General features: G+C 53.8%; 1 protein-coding gene across 1 annotated transcript in view; it reads left to right on the top strand.

Moving 5' to 3' along the window:
* The window catches only part of LOC144498719 (differentially expressed in FDCP 6 homolog), a 92,761-nt gene that overhangs the window by 71,858 nt on the left and 674 nt on the right, over positions 1–20,229 (top strand). The gene's annotated exons all lie outside the window — the stretch shown is intronic.

Genomic DNA, 20,229 nt, shown 5'->3' on the forward strand with positions numbered 1-20,229 from the left:
AGGGCCTGTTTTCACCCTGTAAACCTCAATGACTATAACCCTGACCAAGCTACTATCAGCTAATGCTGCTGTTATCAGTCACTGACAGGTGAGGGCAGGATCAGACTTGGATGTGGTGCCCCTTGTTAAATATGCTGAAGATAGCCACTGGAATCATGATTGGAGAATGATCAGTTAAGCAAGGTGCAGGAGATTATGGGACTCTTTGTTATCATTATGGACTGTCCCTCGATTTGAGGGTGACACCTACTCAGCATTTCTCCATGTGAGTGATTCTCAAGCTGCGGATCTGTGAGCACATGGGGTGAGATATCTCAGAAGGTATTGGGATCCGGAGAACAGGATTTACTTCCTTGTCTTTCCTCCTTTGATGCCGTTTGGCCATATCATGAAGATGTTGGGACTTAAAGTAGATAGTGACATTTGAATATAATAAAAATCTGGAACTAGAAGTTTAATGATGACTATAAAACCATTGTTGATTATCACAAAAACCCACCTGGTTCTCTAATGTCCTTTAGGGAAGGAAATCTGCCGTCCTTACCTGGTCTGGCCTACATGTGACAGGCCTACTCCTTACTGTGTTTACCCCAGTCCAACGCCGGCATTTCCACATCATGACGACATGTGACTCCAGACCCACAACAATGTGGTTGACTCTTAAATTCCCCCTAAAGGATAATTAAGGATGGGCAATGAATGCTGGCCCAGCCAGTGATACCCACATGTCATGAATGAGTTGAAAGCAAAGTGTTGTAGCTTGTTTGACAAGTTGTCACCATTTTGACCAAATAGCAACAAACTCCTCCCAGTCATTCCAGGAGTTTTCAGAGTGACTTTGAAGCATTTCCTTAGTACTCCCCTGGAATGTTGGCCAGTTGAAAGTTGGCAGGTGAGATTATTTTCAGCCACTAATATGTTACCTAGCAACAGTTCTGGGACTGTTAATGGAATCCACCATGTTGGACTGGAGAATGAGTCCAACTGCAGCATCCTGATACCCCGACACCCTACACGGCCAGTTCCCTCTTTCCCCGCCATGCAACAGGAAGGCACAATAATCTAAACTCCTGGCCTGAAATGAGAAATCAGGGTCCAAATTTACCTCTGGACAAGAAGGAAGAGCAGCACATTCACCTCAGTGGCTGAAGGTTCTAGGCTCAAGAGACCTGCACAAATAAGCCAGGCTGACAATGATGAAGGAATGGTGCACTGTTAGAGGTGCTGCCTTTCACAGGTGCAACTTTGGAGAAGGAGAGAGTCGGCACCTTCAGGGGGGGGGGGGAGAGAATCAGCACCTTCGGTGGGGGGAAGAGTCAGCACTTTGGAGGGAGGGAGAGAGTCAGCACCTTCAGGGGAGGGGGAGAGAGAGTCAGCACCGTCAGGGGAGGGGGAGAAAGAGTCAGCACCTTCGGGTGGGGGAAGAATCAGCACCTTCAGGGGAGGGAGAGGCAGCACCTTCAGGGGAGGGGGAGAGAGAGGCAGCACCTTCAGGGGAGGGGGAGAGAGTCAGCACCTTCAGGGGAGGGGGAGGGAGAGTCAGCACCTTCAGGGGAGGGGGAGGGAGAGTCAGCACCTTCAGGGGGGAGAGAGAGTCAGCACCTTCGGGTGGGGGAAGAATCAGCACCTTCGGGTGGGGGAAGAATCAGCACCTTCAGGGGAGGGAGAGTCAGCACCTTCAGGGGGGGGGGAGGGAGAGTCAGCACCTTCAGGGGGGAGAGAGAGTCAGCACCTTCGGGTGGGGGAAGAATCAGCACCTTCAGAGGAGGGGGAGAGAGAGTCAGCACCTTCAGGGGAGTGTAAGAGAGAGAGAGAGTCAGCACCTTCAGGGGGAGGAGGGAGAGTCAGCACCTTCAAGGGGGGGGGGGGGAAGAATCAGTACCTTAAGGGAGGGGGAGAGAGAGTCAGCACCTTGAGGGGGAGAGAGGGTCAGCACCTTCAGGGGAGGGGGAGAGAGAGAGTCAGCACCTTCAGCGGAGGGGGAGAGAGGGTCAGCACCTTCGGGGGAGGGGGAGAGAGAGTCAGCACCGTCAGGGGAAGCAGGACACTAAATAATTGGATTGATGTCTGTTCTTGTTGCATAGATAACAATATTTATTGGCACAAGTGAGATGAGCAGCATTCAAACAGCCTGAGGCATTAAGCTTGCCTGAACATTTTGTCTTCACCTTTGACAAGATTGTTGGTATCTGGAATGTTAAAGGGAGTGAGTCGGTTGCTGAGTTACAGGATGTGTTGCTCAGATCAGAGAGCAGAGCCGGGAGCTCATTGTGTTCTGAAGCAGTATTCTAATCTGTGCTCGTTTTGATGTCTCTTTGCTGATGTTGCTATGGCCACTGGCATAGACTCTCCTCGCACCTTTCCCATCTCTGGCTCGCACCCAGCAGCTGGCCTTGATGCTTCTGAGTGGGTTATAACTGTGATGGACAGTTGCCGGGCATGTGAATCTCTCCTTTATGAGGTAACCCAGCCTTGTGCTGGCCAGCATGCTTTCTGAAGTTGGCACAATTCTGGTTACCTCCGCGTACACGTACTGCACTGTCAAGAGTGAACCTGCAGAATGCAAAGGAATATTAGTGAACTTGTTCACTGCGGTTTTACCTTTCAAGTCCAGTCTTAATTTACCAAGTGAGAGATTTCTACTACTGAAGGTGTATGTGTTAAATGCTCATTGTCAAGATTAACACTGATAACAGCCACATTCACAGGAACTGAATGTGGACACAACCAGCCTGCTAGAGGCACAGATGAAATGAGGTGACTCATCTCTCTCCTCACCTTGCCAGCAGCCCCCTCCACTATCCTTGAAAGTTGCGGTACTGCTCATTCGGCATCCAGTTTCAGATCAGCTGAAATTGGCTCCAATTCAATCATTGGAAGTCTGAGCCTATGACTGGAATTTTCCCAGCCCACCTTTATCTACTTTTCCCAGAGGCCACCTTGTAGAGTTGATGGCTACACACACCACAGTGACAAAGCCTATCTTATTCCATCAGCAGCTCATATAGGCCTCTCCCCACTGCGTTCGCACCCAGCATGTGAGGAAAGGTGCTGACTAGGTGGGGGATGGGGAATATGTTACAGCTGAATTTATTTAGCTAACATTGACAGGAAAGAGCGAGGTTGCTGCCTCCCCACGTCATAGCCTTGCCCCTGAGATGGGTTTTTCCGGAGATGGTGTCCCAGCCTCTCCCTTGATATTGATAATAGCTCCATTTCTTCCTTGACGCTCCTGCTGCTTAGGCCTCAACAGTGCTCTCAGCTGCCACATAGTGAGGGCTCTCAGCCTCCCTCATCCTGAACCGCACTGTATTCAGCTCCTGTCTCCAGAACCTGCCCCCCACTCCCAGTTGGATGGTGACATTGGAGGCAGTCTGCCAAATGGCCATTTTATCAAATTAAGTCAGAGGAAACACTTGGGGGGGGGGGGGGGGGGGGGGTCAGGACCTATAATTATTGGTAAAATTCAGCCGCCATTGGCTTCAGTCCCTGTCAAAAACTCCGTCCCTTAGCCAACGACTCCATTCCTCTCCCTGAAAACGGGCCTAACCAGGACCAGACTGTTCATCGCCTCAGTGTTGTGTTTGATCCCCAACGAGCTTTTAACCACATATTTACGCCATTGCTGGGACCAGCTATTTCCATCCCTATAATTTTGCCCAACTCCAACCCTGCTTTAACCCCCTGCTCCTGAAACTCTCCACCTTGCCTTCCTCATCTCCAGGCTTATTACATTCATGTATATTCATGACCTCGACATGAAAGTAGGAGGTATGATCAGTATGATCACAGATGACATGAACATTAGTGGTGTGGTAAATAGCGAGGAGAAAAGCCTTAGATTACAGGGCGATGCAGACAGGCTGTTCAGATGGGCAGAACAGTGGCAAATGAAATTTAAAGTGTGAGGTGATGCAATTTAGGAGGACTAACAAGGCAAAGGAAATACACCGTGAACGGTAGGGCACTAGGAAGTACAGAGGATCAGAGAGACCTTGCTGTGCAGGTCCATAGGTCTCTGAAGGCAGGTAGATAAGCTGGTTAAGAAGACATATGGGATACTTGCCTTTATTAGCCGAGGCATAAAATATAAGAACAGGGAGGTTATAAAATGCTCATTAGACTACAGCTGAAGTGTTCTGTGCAGTTCTGTTCACCACACTATAGGAAGGATGTGATTGCATTAGAGAGGGTGCAGCGGAGATTCACCAGGATGTTGCCTGGGCTGGAGCTTTTCAGCAATGAAGAGAGATCGGTTAGGCTGGGGTCATTTCCCTCAGAGCAGAGAGGGGGGACCTGATTGAGGTGTACAAAATTATGAGGGATATAGATAGGGTAGATAGAAAATAACTTTTCCCCTTAGTAGAGAGGTCAATAATCAGGGGCCATAGATTTAAGAGAAGGGACATGAGATTTAGAGGGGATTTGGGGAAAGATGTTTTCACTCAGAGGGTGGTGGGAATCTGGAACTCACTGTCTGAAAGGGTGGTTGAGGTGGGTACTCTCTCAACATTTGAGAAACATCTAGTTGAGCACTAACACAAAAGCACACCATCACCTGCAAGTTCCCCTCCAAGTCACTCACTATTATGACTTGAAAATATATCGGCATTCCTTCATCGTCGCTGGGTCAAACTTGTGGAACTCCCTCCCTAACAGCACAGTGGATGTACCAACACCACAGGAACTGCAGCGGTTCTAGAAGGCAAATCACCACCAACTTCTCAAGGGCAACAAGGTACGGGCTACAACCTTGCCTGTGATGCTGACCTTCCATGAAATCATTCAAAATAAACCTGAGTTCTCTCCTCCAATTCTGGCCTCTTGCACATTCCAAATTTTAACCACTCCACCATGGGTGATATGCCTTCAGCTGTCTGAGGCCTAAAATCTGGAATGTTCGGCCTAAACTCTGCAAATTACTCCCCAAACCTCTCCATCTCTCTTTCCTCCTTTAAGACACTCTTCGGGGTGTTAATTCGTTGAATCGTTGTTTTGTTATTCAAACCTGTAGCAGAGACTTGAGCAGATCATTCAGGTTGACAGTCCTGCCGAGGTCTGCTCAGTGCTGAGGGGACCCTGTATGTGGAGAGGAGCAATGCTGAGGGAGTGTCACTGTGTTGGAGGAGCGGTGCTGAGGGAGTGTTGCTGTGTTGGAGGAGCGGTGCTGAGGGAGTGTTGCTGTGTTGGAGGAGCAGTGCTGAAGGAGTGTTGCTGTGTTGGAGGAGCAGTGCTGAGGGAGTGTTACTGTGTTGGAGGAGCTATGCTGAAGGAGTGTTGCTGTGTTGGAGGAGCAGTGCTGAGGGAGTGTTGCTGTGTTGGAGGAGCAGTGCTGAGGGAGTGTTACTGTGTTGGAGAGCAGTGCTGAGGGAGTGTTGCTGTGTTGGAGGAGCAGTGCTGAGGGAGTGTTGCTGTGTTGGAGGAGCAGTGCTGAGGGAGTGTTACTGTGTTGGAGGAGCAGTGCTAAGGGAGTGTTGCTGTGTTGGAGGAGCGGTGCTGAGGGAGTGTTACTAGGTTGGAGGAGCAGTGCTGAGGGAGTGTTGCTGTGTTGGAGGAGCGGTGTTGAGGGAGTGTTACTAGGTTGGAGGAGCAGTGCTGAGGGAGTGTTGCTGTGTTGGAGGAGCAGTGCTGAAGGAGTGTTGCTGTGTTGGAGGAGCAGTGCTGAGGGAGTGTTACTGTGTTGGGGGAACACTGCTGAGGGAGTGTTACTGTGTTGGAGGAGCAGTGCTGAGGGAGTGTTACTGTGTTGGAGGAGCAGTGCTGAGGGAGTGTTACTGTGTTGGGGGAACAGTGCTGAGGGAGTGTTACTGTGTTGGAGGAGCAGTGCTGAGGGAGTGTTGCTGTGTTGGAGGAGCAGTGCTGAGGGAGTGTTACTGTGTTGGAGGAGCAGTGCTGAGGGAGTGTTACTAGGTTGGAGGAGCAGTGCTGGGGGAGTGTTACTGTGTTGGAGGAGCAGTGCTGAGGGAGTGTTACTGTGTTGGAGGAGCAGTGCTGAGGGAGTGTGACTGTGTTGGAGGAGCAGTGCTGAGTGTGTGTTACTGTGTTGGGGGAACAGTGCTGAGGGAGTGTTACTGTGTTGGAGGAGCGGTGCTGAGGGAGTGTTACTAGGTTGGAGGAGCAGTGCTGAGGGAGTGTTACTAGGTTGGAGGAGCAGTGCTGAGGGAGTGTTGCTGTGTTGGAGGAGCAGTGCTGAGGGAGTGTTACTGTGTTGGAGGAGCAGTGCTGAGGGAGTGTTACTGTGTTGGAGGAGCGGTGCTGAGGGAATGTTACTGTGTTGGAGGAGCAGTGCTGAGGGAGCGTTACTGTGTTGGAGGAGCAGTGCTGAGGGAGTGTTACTGTGTTGGAGGAGCAGTGCTGAGGGAGTGTTACTGTGTTGGAGGAGCAGTGCTGAGGGAGTGTTACTGTGTTGGAGGAGCAGTGCTGGGGGAGTGTTACTGTGTTGGAGGAGCAGTGCTGAGGGAGTGTTACTGTGTTGGAGGAGCGGTGCTGAGGGAATGTTACTGTGTTGGAGGAGCAGTGCTGAGGGAGTGTTGCTGTGTTGGAGGAGCAGTGCTGAGGGAGTGTTGCTGTGTTGGAGGAGCAGTGCTGGGGGAGTGTTACTGTGTTGGAGGAGCAGTGCTGAGGGAGTGTTACTGTGTTGGAGGAGCGGTGCTGAGGGAATGTTACTGTGTTGGAGGAGCAGTGCTGAGGGAATGTTACTGTGTTGGAGGAGCAGTGCTGAGGGAGTGTTACTGTGTTGGAGGAGCAGTGCTGAGGGAGTGTTGCTGTGTTGGAGGAGCAGTGCTGAGGGAGTGTTGCTGTGTTGGAGGAGCAGTGCTGAGGGAGTGTTGCTGTGTTGGAGGAGCAGTGCTGAGGGATTGTTGCTGTGTTGGAGGAGCAGTGCTAAGGGAGTGTTACTGTGTTGGAGGAGCAGTGCTGAGGGAGTGTTGCTGTGTTGGAGGAGCGGTGCTGAGGGAGTGTTACTGTGTTGGAGGAGCAGTGCTGAGGGAGTGTTACTGCGTTGGAGGAGCAGTGCTGAGGGAGTGTTGCTGTGTTGGAGGAGCAGTGCTGAGGGAGTGTTACTGTGTTGGAGGAGCAGTGCTGAGTGTGTGTTACTGTGTTGGAGGAGCAGTGCTGAGGGAGTGTTACTAGGTTGGAGGAGCAGTGCTGAGGGAGTGTTACTGTGTTGGAGGAGCGGTGCTGGGGGAGTGTTACTGTGTTGGAGGAGCAGTGCTGAGGGAGTGTTGCTGTGTTGGAGGAGCAGTGCTGGGGGAGTGTTACTGTGTTGGAGGAGCAGTGCTGAGGGAGTGTTACTGTGTTGGCGGAGCAGTGCTGAGGGAGTGTTGCTGTGTTGGAGGAGCAGTGCTGAGGGAGTGTTACTGTGTTGGAGGAGCAGTGCTGAGGGAGTGTTGCTGTGTTGGAGGAGCGGTGCTGAGGGAATGTTACTGTGTTGGAGGAGCAGTGCTGAGGGAGTGTTACTGTGTTGGAGGAGCAGTGCTGAGGGAGTGTTGCTGTGTTGGAGGAGCAGTGCTGAGGGAGTGTTGCTGTGTTGGAGGAGCAGTGCTGGGGGAGTGTTACTGTGTTGGAGGAGCAGTGCTGAGGGAGTGTTACTGTGTTGGAGGAGCGGTGCTGAGGGAATGTTACTGTGTTGGAGGAGCAGTGCTGAGGGAATGTTACTGTGTTGGAGGAGCAGTGCTGAGGGAGTGTTACTGTGTTGGAGGAGCAGTGCTGAGGGAGTGTTACTAGGTTGGAGGAGCAGTGCTGAGGGAGTGTTACTGTGTTGGAGGAGCGGTGCTGGGGGAGTGTTACTGTGTTGGAGGAGCAGTGCTGAGGGAGTGTTGCTGTGTTGGAGGAGCAGTGCTGAGGGAGTGTTACTGTGTTGGCGGAGCAGTGCTGAGGGAGTTTTGCTGTGTTGGAGGAGCAGTGCTGAAGGAGTGTTGCTGTGTTGGAGGAGCAGTGCTAAGGGAGTGTTACTGTGTTGGGGGAACACTGCTGAGGGAGTGTTACTGTGTTGGAGGAGCAGTGCTGAGGGAGTGTTACTGTGTTGGGGGAACACTGCTGAGGGAGTGTTACTGTGTTGGAGGAGCAGTGCTGAGGGAGTGTTACTGTGTTGGAGGAGCAGTGCTGAGGGAGTGTTACTGTGTTGGAGGAACAGTGCTGAGGGAGTGTTACTGTGTTGGAGGAGCAGTGCTGAGGGAGTGTTGCTGTGTTGGAGGAGCAGTGCTGAGGGAGTGTTACTGTGTTGGAGGAGCAGTGCTGAGGGAGTGTTACTAGGTTGGAGGAGCAGTGCTGGGGGAGTGTTACTGTGTTGGAGGAGCAGTGCTGAGGGAGTGTTACTGTGTTGGAGGAGCAGTGCTGAGGGAGTGTTACTGTGTTGGAGGAGCAGTGCTGAGTGTGTGTTATTGTGTTGGGGGAACAGTGCTGAGGGAATGGTACTGTGTTGGAGGAGCAGTGCTGAGGGAGTGTTACTGTGTTGGAGGAGCAGTGCTGAGGGAGTGTTACTGTGTTGGAGGAGCAGTGCTGGGGGAGTGTTACTGTGTTGGAGGAGCAGTGCTGAGGGAGTGTTACTGTGTTGGAGGAGCGGTGCTGAGGGAATGTTACTGTGTTGGAGGAGCAGTGCTGAGGGAGTGTTGCTGTGTTGGAGGAGCAGTGCTGAGGGAGTGTTGCTGTGTTGGAGGAGCAGTGCTGGGGGAGTGTTACTGTGTTGGAGGAGCGGTGCTGAGGGAATGTTACTGTGTTGGAGGAGCGGTGCTGAGGGAATGTTACTGTGTTGGAGGAGCAGTGCTGAGGGAGTGTTACTGTGTTGGAGGAGCAGTGCTGAGGGAGTGTTGCTGTGTTGGAGGAGCAGTGCTGAGGGAGTGTTGCTGTGTTGGAGGAGCAGTGCTGAGGGAGTGTTGCTGTGTTGGAGGAGCAGTGCTGAGGGAGTGTTGCTGTGTTGGAGGAGCAGTGCTGAGGGAGTGTTACTGTGTTGGAGGAGCAGTGCTGAGTGTGTGTTACTGTGTTGGAGGAGCAGTGCTGAGCGAGTGTTACTAGGTTGGAGGAGCAGTGCTGAGGGAGTGTTACTGTGTTGGAGGAGCGGTGCTGGGGGAGTGTTACTGTGTTGGAGGAGCAGTGCTGAGGGAGTGTTGCTGTGTTGGAGGAGCAGTGCTGGGGGAGTGTTACTGTGTTGGAGGAGCAGTGCTGAGGGAGTGTTACTGTGTTGGCGGAGCAGTGCTGAGGGAGTGTTGCGGTGTTGGAGTAGCAGTGCTGAGGGAGTGTTACTGTGTTGGAGGAGCAGTGCTGAGGGAGTGTTGCTGTGTTGGAGGAGCGGTGCTGAGGGAATGTTACTGTGTTGGAGGAGCAGTGCTGAGGGAGTGTTACTGTGTTGGAGGAGCAGTGCTGAGGGAGTGTTGCTGTGTTGGAGGAGCAGTGCTGAGGGAGTGTTGCTGTGTTGGAGGAGCAGTGCTGGGGGAGTGTTACTGTGTTGGAGGAGCAGTGCTGAGGGAGTGTTACTGTGTTGGAGGAGCGGTGCTGAGGGAATGTTACTGTGTTGGAGGAGCAGTGCTGAGGGAATGTTACTGTGTTGGAGGAGCAGTGCTGAGGGAGTGTTACTGTGTTGGAGGAGCAGTGCTGAGGGAGTGTTACTAGGTTGGAGGAGCAGTGCTGAGGGAGTGTTACTGTGTTGGAGGAGCGGTGCTGGGGGAGTGTTACTGTGTTGGAGGAGCAGTGCTGAGGGAGTGTTGCTGTGTTGGAGGAGCAGTGCTGGGGGAGTGTTACTGTGTTGGAGGAGCAGTGCTGAGGGAGTGTTACTGTGTTGGCGGAGCAGTGCTGAGGGAGTGTTGCTGTGTTGGAGGAGCAGTGCTGAGGGAGTGTTACTGTGTTGGGGGAACACTGCTGAGGGAGTGTTACTGTGTTGGAGGAGCAGTGCTGAGGGAGTGTTACTGTGTTGGAGGAGCAGTGCTGAGGGAGTGTTACTGTGTTGGGGGAACAGTGCTGAGGGAGTGTTACTGTGTTGGAGGAGCAGTGCTGAGGGAGTGTTGCTGTGTTGGAGGAGCAGTGCTGAGGGAGTGTTACTGTGTTGGAGGAGCAGTGCTGAGGGAGTGTTACTAGGTTGGAGGAGCAGTGCTGGGGGAGTGTTACTGTGTTGGAGGAGCAGTGCTGAGGGAGTGTTACTGTGTTGGAGGAGCAGTGCTGAGGGAGTGTTACTGTGTTGGAGGAGCAGTGCTGAGGGAGTGTTACTGTGTTGGAGGAGCAGTGCTGAGTGTGTGTTACTGTGTTGGGGGAACAGTGCTGAGGGAGTGTTACTGTGTTGGAGGAGCGGTGCTGAGGGAGTGTTACTAGGTTGGAGGAGCAGTGCTGAGGGAGTATTACTAGGTTGGAGGAGCAGTGCTGAGGGAGTGTTGCTGTGTTGGAGGAGCAGTGCTGAGGGATTGTTACTGTGTTGGAGGAGCAGTGCTGAGGGAGTGTTACTGTGTTGGAGGAGCGGTGCTGAGGGAATGTTACTGTGTTGGAGGAGCAGTGCTGAGGGAGCGTTACTGTGTTGGAGGAGCGGTGCTGAGGGAATGTTACTGTGTTGGAGGAGCAGTGCTGAGGGAGTGTTGCTGTGTTGGAGGAGCAGTGCTGAGGGAGTGTTACTGTGTTGGAGGAGCGGTGCTGAGGGAATGTTACTGTGTTGGAGGAGCAGTGCTGAGGGAGTGTTGCTGTGTTGGAGGAGCAGTGCTGAGGGAGTGTTACTGTGTTGGAGGAGCAGTGCTGGGGGAGTGTTACTGTGTTGGAGGAGCAGTGCTGAGGGAGTGTTACTGTGTTGGAGGAGCGGTGCTGAGGGAATGTTACTGTGTTGGAGGAGCAGTGCTGAGGGAATGTTACTGTGTTGGAGGAGCAGTGCTGAGGGAGTGTTACTGTGTTGGAGGAGCGGTGCTGAGGGAATGTTACTGTGTTGGAGGAGCAGTGCTGAGGGAGTGTTACTGTGTTGGAGGAGCAGTGCTGAGGGAGTGTTGCTGTGCTGGAGGAGCAGTGCTGAGGGAGTGTTGCTGTGTTGGAGGAGCAGTGCTGAGGGAGTGTTGCTGTGTTGGAGGAGCAGTGCTGAGGGAGTGTTGCTGTGTTGGAGGAGCAGTGCTCAGGGAGTGTTAATGTGTTGGAGGAGCAGTGCTGAGGGAGTGTTGCTGTGTTGGAGGAGCGGTGCTGAGGGAGTGTTACTGTGTTGGAGGAGCAGTGCTGAGGGAGTGTTACTGCGTTGGAGGAGCAGTGCTGAGGGAGTGTTGCTGTGTTGGAGGAGCAGTGCTGAGGGAGTGTTACTGTGTTGGAGGAGCAGTGCTGAGGGAGTGTTACTAGGTTGGAGGAGCAGTGCTGAGGGAGTGTTACTGTGTTGGAGGAGCATTGCTGAGGGAATGTTACTGTGTTGGAGGAGCGGTGCTGGGGGAGTGTTACTGTGTTGGAGGAGCAGTGCTGAGGGAGTGTTGCTGTGTTGGAGGAGCAGTGCTGGGGGAGTGTTACTGTGTTGGAGGAGCAGTGCTGAGGGAGTGTTACTGTGTTGGCGGAGCAGTGCTGAGGGAGTGTTGCGGTGTTGGAGGAGCAGTGCTGAGGGAGTGTTACTGTGTTGGAGGCGCAGTGCTGAGGGAGTGTTGCTGTGTTGGAGGAGCGGTGCTGAGGGAATGTTACTGTGTTGGAGGAGCAGTGCTGAGGGAGTGTTACTGTGTTGGAGGAGCAGTGCTGAGGGAGTGTTGCTGTGTTGGAGGAGCAGTGCTGAGGGAGTGTTGCTGTGTTGGAGGAGCAGTGCTGGGGGAGTGTTACTGTGTTGGAGGAGCAGTGCTGAGGGAGTGTTACTGTGTTGGAGGAGCGGTGCTGAGGGAATGTTACTGTGTTGGAGGAGCAGTGCTGAGGGAATGTTACTGTGTTGAAGGAGCAGTGCTGAGGGAGTGTTACTGTGTTGGAGGAGCAGTGCTGAGGGAGTGATACTAGGTTGGAGGAGCAGTGCTGAGGGAGTGTTACTGTGTTGGAGGAGCGGTGCTGGGGGAGTGTTACTGTGTTGGAGGAGCAGTGCTGAGGGAGTGTTGCTGTGTTGGAGGAGCAGTGCTGGGGGAGTGTTACTGTGTTGGAGGAGCAGTGCTGAGGGAGTGTTACTGTGTTGGCGGAGCAGTGCTGAGGGAGTGTTGCTGTGTTGGAGGAGCAGTGCTGAGGGAGTGTTACTGTGTTGGGGGAACACTGCTGAGGGAGTGTTACTGTGTTGGAGGAGCAGTGCTGAGGGAGTGTTACTGTGTTGGAGGAGCAGTGCTGAGGGAGTGTTACTGTGTTGGGGGAACAGTGCTGAGGGAGTGTTACTGTGTTGGAGGAGCAGTGCTGAGGGAGTGTTGCTGTGTTGGAGGAGCAGTGCTGAGGGAGTGTTACTGTGTTGGAGGAGCAGTGCTGAGGGAGTGTTACTAGGTTGGAGGAGCAGTGCTGGGGGAGTGTTACTGTGTTGGAGGAGCAGTGCTGAGGGAGTGTTACTGTGTTGGAGGAGCAGTGCTGAGGGAGTGTTACTGTGTTGGAGGAGCAGTGCTGAGGGAGTGTTACTGTGTTGGAGGAGCAGTGCTGAGTGATTGTTACTGTGTTGGGGGAACAGTGCTGAGGGAGTGTTACTGTGTTGGAGGAGCGGTGCTGAGGGAGTGTTACTAGGTTGGAGGAGCAGTGCTGAGGGAGTATTACTAGGTTGGAGGAGCAGTGCTGAGGGAGTGTTACTGTGTTGGAGGAGCAGTGCTGAGGGAGTGTTGCTGTGTTGGAGGAGCAGTGCTGAGGGAGTGTTGCTGTGCTGGAGGAGCAGTGCTGAGGGAGTGTTGCTGTGTTGGAGGAGCAGTGCTGAGGGAGTGTTGCTGTGTTGGAGGAGCAGTGCTGAGGGAGTGTTGCTGTGTTGGAGGAGCAGTGCTAAGGGAGTGTTACTGTGTTGGAGGAGCAGTGCTGAGGGAGTGTTGCTGTGTTGGAGGAGCGGTGCTGAGGGAGTGTTACTGTGTTGGAGGAGCAGTGCTGAGGGAGTGTTACTGCGTTGGAGGAGCAGTGCTGAGGGAGTGTTGCTGTGTTGGAGGAGCAGTGCTGAGGGAGTGTTACTGTGTTGGAGGAGCAGTGCTGAGTGTGTGTTACTGTGTTGGAGGAGCAGTGCTGAGGGAGTGTTACTAGGTTGGAGGAGCAGTGCTGAGGGAGTGTTACTGTGTTGGAGGAGCGGTGCTGGGGGAGTGTTACTGTGTTGGAGGAGCAGTGCTGAGGGAGTGTTGCTGTGTTGGAGGAGCAGTGCTGAGGGAGTGTTACTGTGTTGGAGGAGCAGTGCTGAGGGAGTGTTACTGTGTTGGAGGAGCAGTGCTGAGGGAGTGTTGCTGTGTTGGAGGAGCAGTGCTGGGGGAGTGTTACTGTGTTGGAGGAGCAGTGCTGAGGGAGTGTTACTGTGTTGGCGGAGCAGTGCTGAGGGAGTGTTGCTGTGTTGGAGGAGCAGTGCTGAGGGAGTGTTACTGTGTTGGAGGAGCAGTGCCGAGGGAGTGTTGCTGTGTTGGAGGAGCGGTGCTGAGGGAATGTTACTGTGTTGGAGGAGCAGTGCTGAGGGAGTGTTACTGTGTTGGAGGAGCAGTGCTGAGGGAGTGTTGCTGTGTTGGAGGAGCAGTGCTGAGGGAGTGTTGCTGTGTTGGAGGAGCAGTGCTGGGGGAGTGTTACTGTGTTGGAGGAGCAGTGCTGAGGGAGTGTTACTGTGTTGGAGGAGCGGTGCTGAGGGAATGTTACTGTGTTGGAGGAGCAGTGCTGAGGGAATGTTACTGTGTTGGAGGAGCAGTGCTGAGGGAGTGTTACTGTGTTGGAGGAGCAGTGCTGAGGGAGTGTTACTAGGTTGGAGGAGCAGTGCTGAGGGAGTGTTACTGTGTTGGAGGAGCGGTGCTGGGGGAGTGTTACTGTGTTGGAGGAGCAGTGCTGAGGGAGTGTTGCTGTGTTGGAGGAGCAGTGCTGGGGGAGTGTTACTGTGTTGGAGGAGCAGTGCTGAGGGAGTGTTACTGTGTTGGCGGAGCAGTGCTGAGGGAGTGTTGCTGTGTTGGAGGAGCAGTGCTGAGGGAGTGTTACTGTGTTGGAGGAGCAGTGCTGAGGGAGTGTTACTGTGTTGGAGGAGCAGTGCTGAGGGAGTGTTACTGTGTTGGAGGAGCGGTGCTGAGGGAATGTTACTGTGTTGGAGGAGCAGTGCTGAGGGAGTGTTGCTGTGTTGGAGGAGCAGTGCTGAGGGAGTGTTGCTGTGTTGGAGGAGCAGTGCTGGGGGAGTGTTACTGTGTTGGAGGAGCAGTGCTGAGGGAGTGTTGCTGTGTTGGAGGAGCAGTGCTCAGGGAGTGTTACTGTGTTGGAGGAGCAGTGCTGAGGGAGTGTTACTAGGTTGGAGGAGCAGTGCTGGGGGAGTGTTACTGTGTTGGAGGAGCAGTGCTGAGGGAGTGTTACTGTGTTGGAGGAGCAGTGCTGAGGGAGTGTTGCTGTGTTGGAGGAGCAGTGCTGAGTGTGTGTTACTGTGTTGGGGGAACAGTGCTGAGGGAGTGTTACTGTGTTGGAGGAGCGGTGCTGAGGGAGTGTTACTAGGTTGGAGGAGCTGTGCTGAGGGAGTGTTACTCGGTTGGAGGAGCAGTGCTGAGGGAGTGTTACTGTGTTGGAGGAGCGGTGCTGAGGGAGTGTTACTAGGTTGGAGGAGCTGTGCTGAGGGAGTGTTACTCGGTTGGAGGAGCAGTGCTGAGGGAGTGTTGCTGTGTTGGAGGAGCAGTGCTGAGGGAGTGTTACTGTGTTGGAGGAGCAGTGCTGAGGGAGTGTTACTGTGTTGGAGGAGCGGTGCTGAGCGAATGTTACTGTGTTGGAGGAGCAGTGCTGAGGGAGCGTTACTGTGTTGGAGGAGCAGTGCTGAGGGAGTGTTACTGTGTTGGAGGAGCAGTGCTGAGGGAGTGTTACTGTGTTGGAGGAGCAGTGCTGAGGGAGTGTTACTGTGTTGGAGGAGCAGTGCTGAGGGAATGTTACTGTGTTGGAGGAGCAGTGCTGAGGGAGTGTTACTGTGTTGGAGGAGCAGTGCTGATGGAGTGTTACTGTGTTGGAGGAGCGGTGCTGAGGGAGTGTTACTGTGTTGGAGGAGCAGTGCTGGGGGAGTGTTACTGTGTTGGAGGAGCAGTGCTGAGGGAGTGTTACTGTGTTGGAGGAGCGGTGCTGAGGGAATGTTACTGTGTTGGAGGAGCAGTGCTGAGGGAGTGTTGCTGTGTTGGAGGAGCAGTGCTGAGGGAGTGTTGCTGTGTTGGAGGAGCAGTGCTGGGGGAGTGTTACTGTGTTGGAGGAGCAGTGCTGAGGGAGTGTTACTGTGTTGGAGGAGCGGTGCTGAGGGAATGTTACTGTGTTGGAGGAGCAGTGCTGAGGGAATGTTACTGTGTTGGAGGAGCAGTGCTGAGGGAGTGTTACTGTGTTGGAGGAGCAGTGCTGAGGGAGTGTTGCTGTGTTGGAGGAGCAGTGCTGAGGGAGTGTTGCTGTGTTGGAGGAGCAGTGCTGAGGGAGTGTTGCTGTGTTGGAGGAGCAGTGCTGAGGGAGTGTTGCTGTGTTGGAGGAGCAGTGCTAAGGGAGTGTTACTGTGTTGGAGGAGCAGTGCTGAGGGAGTGTTGCTGTGTTGGAGGAGCGGTGCTGAGGGAGTGTTACTGAGTTGGAGGAGCAGTGCTGAGGGAGTGTTACTGCGTTGGAGGAGCAGTGCTGAGGGAGTGTTGCTGTGTTGGAGGAGCAGTGCTGAGGGAGTGTTACTGTGTTGGAGGAGCAGTGCTGAGTGTGTGTTACTGTGTTGGAGGAGCAGTGCTGAGGGAGTGTTACTAGGTTGGAGGAGCAGTGCTGAGGGAGTGTTACTGTGTTGGAGGAGCGGTGCTGGGGGAGTGTTACTGTGTTGGAGGAGCAGTGCTGAAGGAGTGTTGCTGTGTTGGAGGAGCGGTGCTGAGGGAGTGTTGCTGTGTTGGAGGAGCAGTGCTGAGGGAATGTTACTGTGTTGGAGGACCAGTGCTGAGGGAGTGTTACTGTGTTGGAGGAGCGGTGCTGGGGGAGTGTTACTGTGTTGGAGGAGCAGTGCTGAGGGAGTGTTACTGTGTTGGCGGAGCAGTGCTGAGGGAGTGTTGCTGTGTTGGAGGAGCAGTGCTGAGGGAGTGTTACTGTGTTGGAGGAGCAGTGCTGAGGGAGTGTTGCTGTGTTGGAGGAGCGGTGCTGGGGGAGTGTTACTGTGTTGGAGGAGCAGTGCTGAGGGAGTGTTACTGTGTTGGAGGAGCAGTGCTGAGGGAGTGTTACTGTGTTGGAGGAGCGGTGCTGGGGGAGTGTTACTGTGTTGGAGGAGCAGTGCTGAGGGAGTGTTACTGTGTTGGCGGAGCAGTGCTGAGGGAGTGTTGCTGTGTTGGAGGAGCAGTGCTGAGGGAGTGTTACTGTGTTGGAGGAGCAGTGCTGAGGGAGTGTTGCTGTGTTGGAGGAGCGGTGCTGAGGGAATGTTACTGTGTTGGAGGAGCAGTGCTGGGGGAGTGTTGCTGTGTTGGAGGAGCAGTGCTGGGGGAGTGTTACTGTGTTGGAGGAGCGGTGCTGAGGGAATGTTACTGTGTTGGAGGAGCAGTGCTGAGGGAGTGTTACTGTGTTGGAGGAGCAGTGCTGAGGGAGTGTTACTAGGTTGGAGGAGCAGTGCTGAGGGAGTGTTACTGTGTTGGAGGAGCGGTGCTGGGGGAGTGTTACTGTGTTGGAGGAGCAGTGCTGAGGGAGTGTTGCTGTGTTGGAGGAGCAGTGCTGGGGGAGTGTTACTGTGTTGGAGGAGCAGTGCTGAGGGAGTGTTACTGTGTTGGCGGAGCAGTGCTGAGGGAGTGTTGCTGTGTTGGAGGAGCAGTGCTGAGGGAGTGTTACTGTGTTGGAGGAGCAGTGCTGAGGGAGTGTTACTGTGTTGGAGGAGCAGTGCTGAGGGAATGTTACTGTGTTGGAGGAGCAGTGCTGAGGGAGTGTTACTGTGTTGGAGGAGCAGTGCTGAGGGAGTGTTACTGTGTTGGAGGAGCAGTGCTGAGGGAGTGTTGCTGTGTTGGAGGAGCAGTGCTGGGGGAGTGTTACTGTGTTGGAGGAGCAGTGCTGAGGGAATGTTACTGTGTTGGAGGAGCAGTGCTGAGGGAGTGTTGCTGTGTTGGAGGAGCAGTGCTGAGGGAGTGTTGCTGTGTTGGAGGAGCAGTGCTGGGGGAGTGTTACTGTGTTGGAGGAGCAGTGCTGAGGGAGTGTTACTGTGTTGGAGGAGCGGTGCTGAGGGAATGTTACTGTGTTGGAGGAGCAGTGCTGAGGGAATGTTACTGTGTTGGAGGAGCAGTGCTGAGGGAGTGTTACTGTGTTGGAGGAGCAGTGCTGAAGGAGTGTTGCTGTGTTGGAGGAGCAGTGCTGAGGGAGTGTTGCTGTGTTGGAGGAGCAGTGCTGAGGGAGTGTTGCTGTGTTGGAGGAGCAGTGCTGAGGGAGTGTTGCTGTGTTGGAGGAGCAGTGCTAAGGGAGTGTTTCTGTGTTGGAGGAGCAGTGCTGAGGGAGTGTTGCTGTGTTGGAGGAGCGGTGCTGAGGGAGTGTTACTGTGTTGGAGGAGCAGTGCTGAGGGAGTGTTACTGCGTTGGAGGAGCAGTGCTGAGGGAGTGTTGCTGTGTTGGAGGAGCAGTGCTGAGGGAGTGTTACTGTGTTGGAGGAGCAGTGCTGAGTGTGTGTTACTGTGTTGGAGGAGCAGTGCTGAGGGAGTGTTACTAGGTTGGAGGAGCAGTGCTGAGGGAGTGTTACTGTGTTGGAGGAGCGGTGCTGGGGGAGTGTTACTGTGTTGGAGGAGCAGTGCTGAGGGAGTGTTGCTGTGTTGGAGGAGCAGTGCTGGGGGAGTGTTACTGTGTTGGAGGAGCAGTGCTGAGGGAGTGTTACTGTGTTGGCGGAGCAGTGCTGAGGGAGTGTTGCTGTGTTGGAGGAGCAGTGCTGAGGGAGTGTTACTGTGTTGGAGGAGCAGTGCTGAGGGAGTGTTGCTGTGTTGGAGGAGCAGTGCTGAGGGAGTGTTGCTGTGTTGGAGGAGCATTGCTGAGGGAGTGTTACTGTGTTGGAGGAGCAGTGCTGAGGGAGTGTTACTGTGTTGGAGGAGCAGTGCTGGGGGAGTGTTGCTGTGTTGGAGGAGCAATGCTGAGGGAGTGTTGCTGTGTTGGAGGAGCAGTGCTGAGGGAGTGTTGCTGTGTTGGAGGAGCAGTGCTGAGGGAGTGTTGCTGTGTTGGAGGAGCATTGCTGAGGGAGTGTTACTGTGTTGGAGGAGCAGTGCTGAGGGAGTGTTACTGTGTTGGAGCAGCAGTGCTGGGGGAGTGTTGCTGTGTTGGAGGAGCAATGCTGAGGGAGTGTTGCTGTGTTGGAGGAGCAGTGCTGAGGGAGTGTTGCTGTGTTGGAGGAGCAGTGCTGAGGGAGTGTTGCTGTGTTGGAGGAGCAGTGCTGAGGGAGTGTTGCTGTGTTGGAGGAGCGCTGCTGAGGGAGTGTTACTGTGTTGGAGGAGCAGTGCTGAGGGAGTGTTACTAGGTTGGAGGAGCAGTGCTGAGGGAGTGTTACTGTGTTGGAGGAGCGGTGCTGGGGGAGTGTTACTGTGTTGGAGGAGCAGTGCTGAGGGAGTGTTGCTGTGTTGGAGGAGCAGTGCTGGGGGAGTGTTACTGTGTTGGAGGAGCAGTGCTGAGGGAGTGTTACTGTGTTGGCGGAGCAGTGCTGAGGGAGTGTTGCTGTGTTGGAGGAGCAGTGCTGAGGGAGTGTTGCTGTGTTGGAGGAGCAGTGCTGAGGGAGTGTTGCTGTGTTGGAGGAGCAGTGCTGAGGGAGTGTTACTGTGTTGGAGGAGCAGTGCTGAGGGAGTGTTACTGTGTTGGAGGAGCAGTGCTGGGGGAGTGTTACTGTGTTGGAGGAGCAGTGCTGAGGGAGTGTTGCTGTGTTGGAGGAGCGCTGCTGAGGGAGTGTTACTGTGTTGGAGGAGCAGTGCTGAGGGAGTGTTACTGTGTTGGCGGAGCAGTGCTGAGGGAGTGTTGCTGTGTTGGAGGAGCAGTGCTGAGGGAGTGTTACTGTGTTGGAGGAGCAGTGCTGAGGGAGTGTTGCTGTGTTGGAGGAGCAGTGCTGAGGGAGTGTTGCTGTGTTGGAGGAGCAGTGCTGGGGGAGTGTTACTGTGTTGGAGGAGCAGTGCTGAGGGAGTGTTACTGTGTTGGAGGAGCAGTGCTGAGGGAGTGTTACTGTGTTGGAGGAGCAGTGCTGAGGGAGTGTTACTATGTTGGAGGAGCAGTGCTGGGGGAGTGTTGCTGTGTTGGAGGAGCAGTGCTGATGGAGTGTTGCTGTGTTGGAGGAGCAGTGCTGAGGGAGTGTTACTGTGTTGGAGGAGCAGTGCTGAGGGAGTGTTGCTGTGTTGGAGGAGCAGTGCTGAGGGAGTGTTGCTGTGTTGGGGGAGCAGTGCTATGGGAGCTAATGGTTCAGTTCACTCGTCTTTCATTAGAACTCAACCCAGTAACTATTGGACACGAGCAGCAAGACCCTCATTGGGTCAACTCCAGATTGGTAGTGTGGGCAATGGGAAATGATCAGACTGGTACAAGTGTTATCTGAGATTGGCTTCGGGTATTTGCTGGACCTGGAGAGCATTTTACTCTGCGGGTTTGTGGGGTCTGACCTTGTGGTGACACCTGCACTTCCAAAATCAAAACCATTCTAAATCTTCAGAAATGCAAATATTAATGTGAAAGGTCAAAGAGCCACTCGCTGCTTGGAGCCATTTCTTCACCGTTGGTCAGTGAGGCACTAGGATACACTGAAGGCAAATAGAAAGAACAGAGCCTTTTGTCACTCCCTCATCTCAGCCTAATGCTCACTATTTGGCCGCTACATCTGGGGTCACTGTCTCTCAGTCAGGGTAGGCTGGCGTCCAGTTATTAACCAGTGATGTTAGTAGGCCTGTTGTTGTTAGGTAAGGGTAGGAGTGGGCCTTCTTGTGAAGCCCCATTCAAACTAGATTGCTGACTCTTACTGGCTGGGATCACAGGTAAGAAGGTACCAAGGGCAGATTTTCCTGTGGGAAATCAGTGTCTTCAGGAGAGGAATGTCTGAAAACTGGTAGAAGAAAGGTTCAGGCCTATCCAAATCCAAGCAGTAAGTCCCTGTGCACGTCTGGAAGGACAGAAGTGTAGCAACACGGGGAGATCTGGGATTAGTAAAGTAGTTTCGAATACTCTTGATTGCATTCAGGGAGACAGAAGGGAGATGGGTAACTACGTAGGAGCTTAAAGTGGGAAAGTTCAT

The sequence above is a fragment of the Mustelus asterias genome, chromosome 9 (assembly GCF_964213995.1).
Source record: "Mustelus asterias chromosome 9, sMusAst1.hap1.1, whole genome shotgun sequence".
NCBI classification, from domain to species: domain Eukaryota; kingdom Metazoa; phylum Chordata; class Chondrichthyes; order Carcharhiniformes; family Triakidae; genus Mustelus; species Mustelus asterias.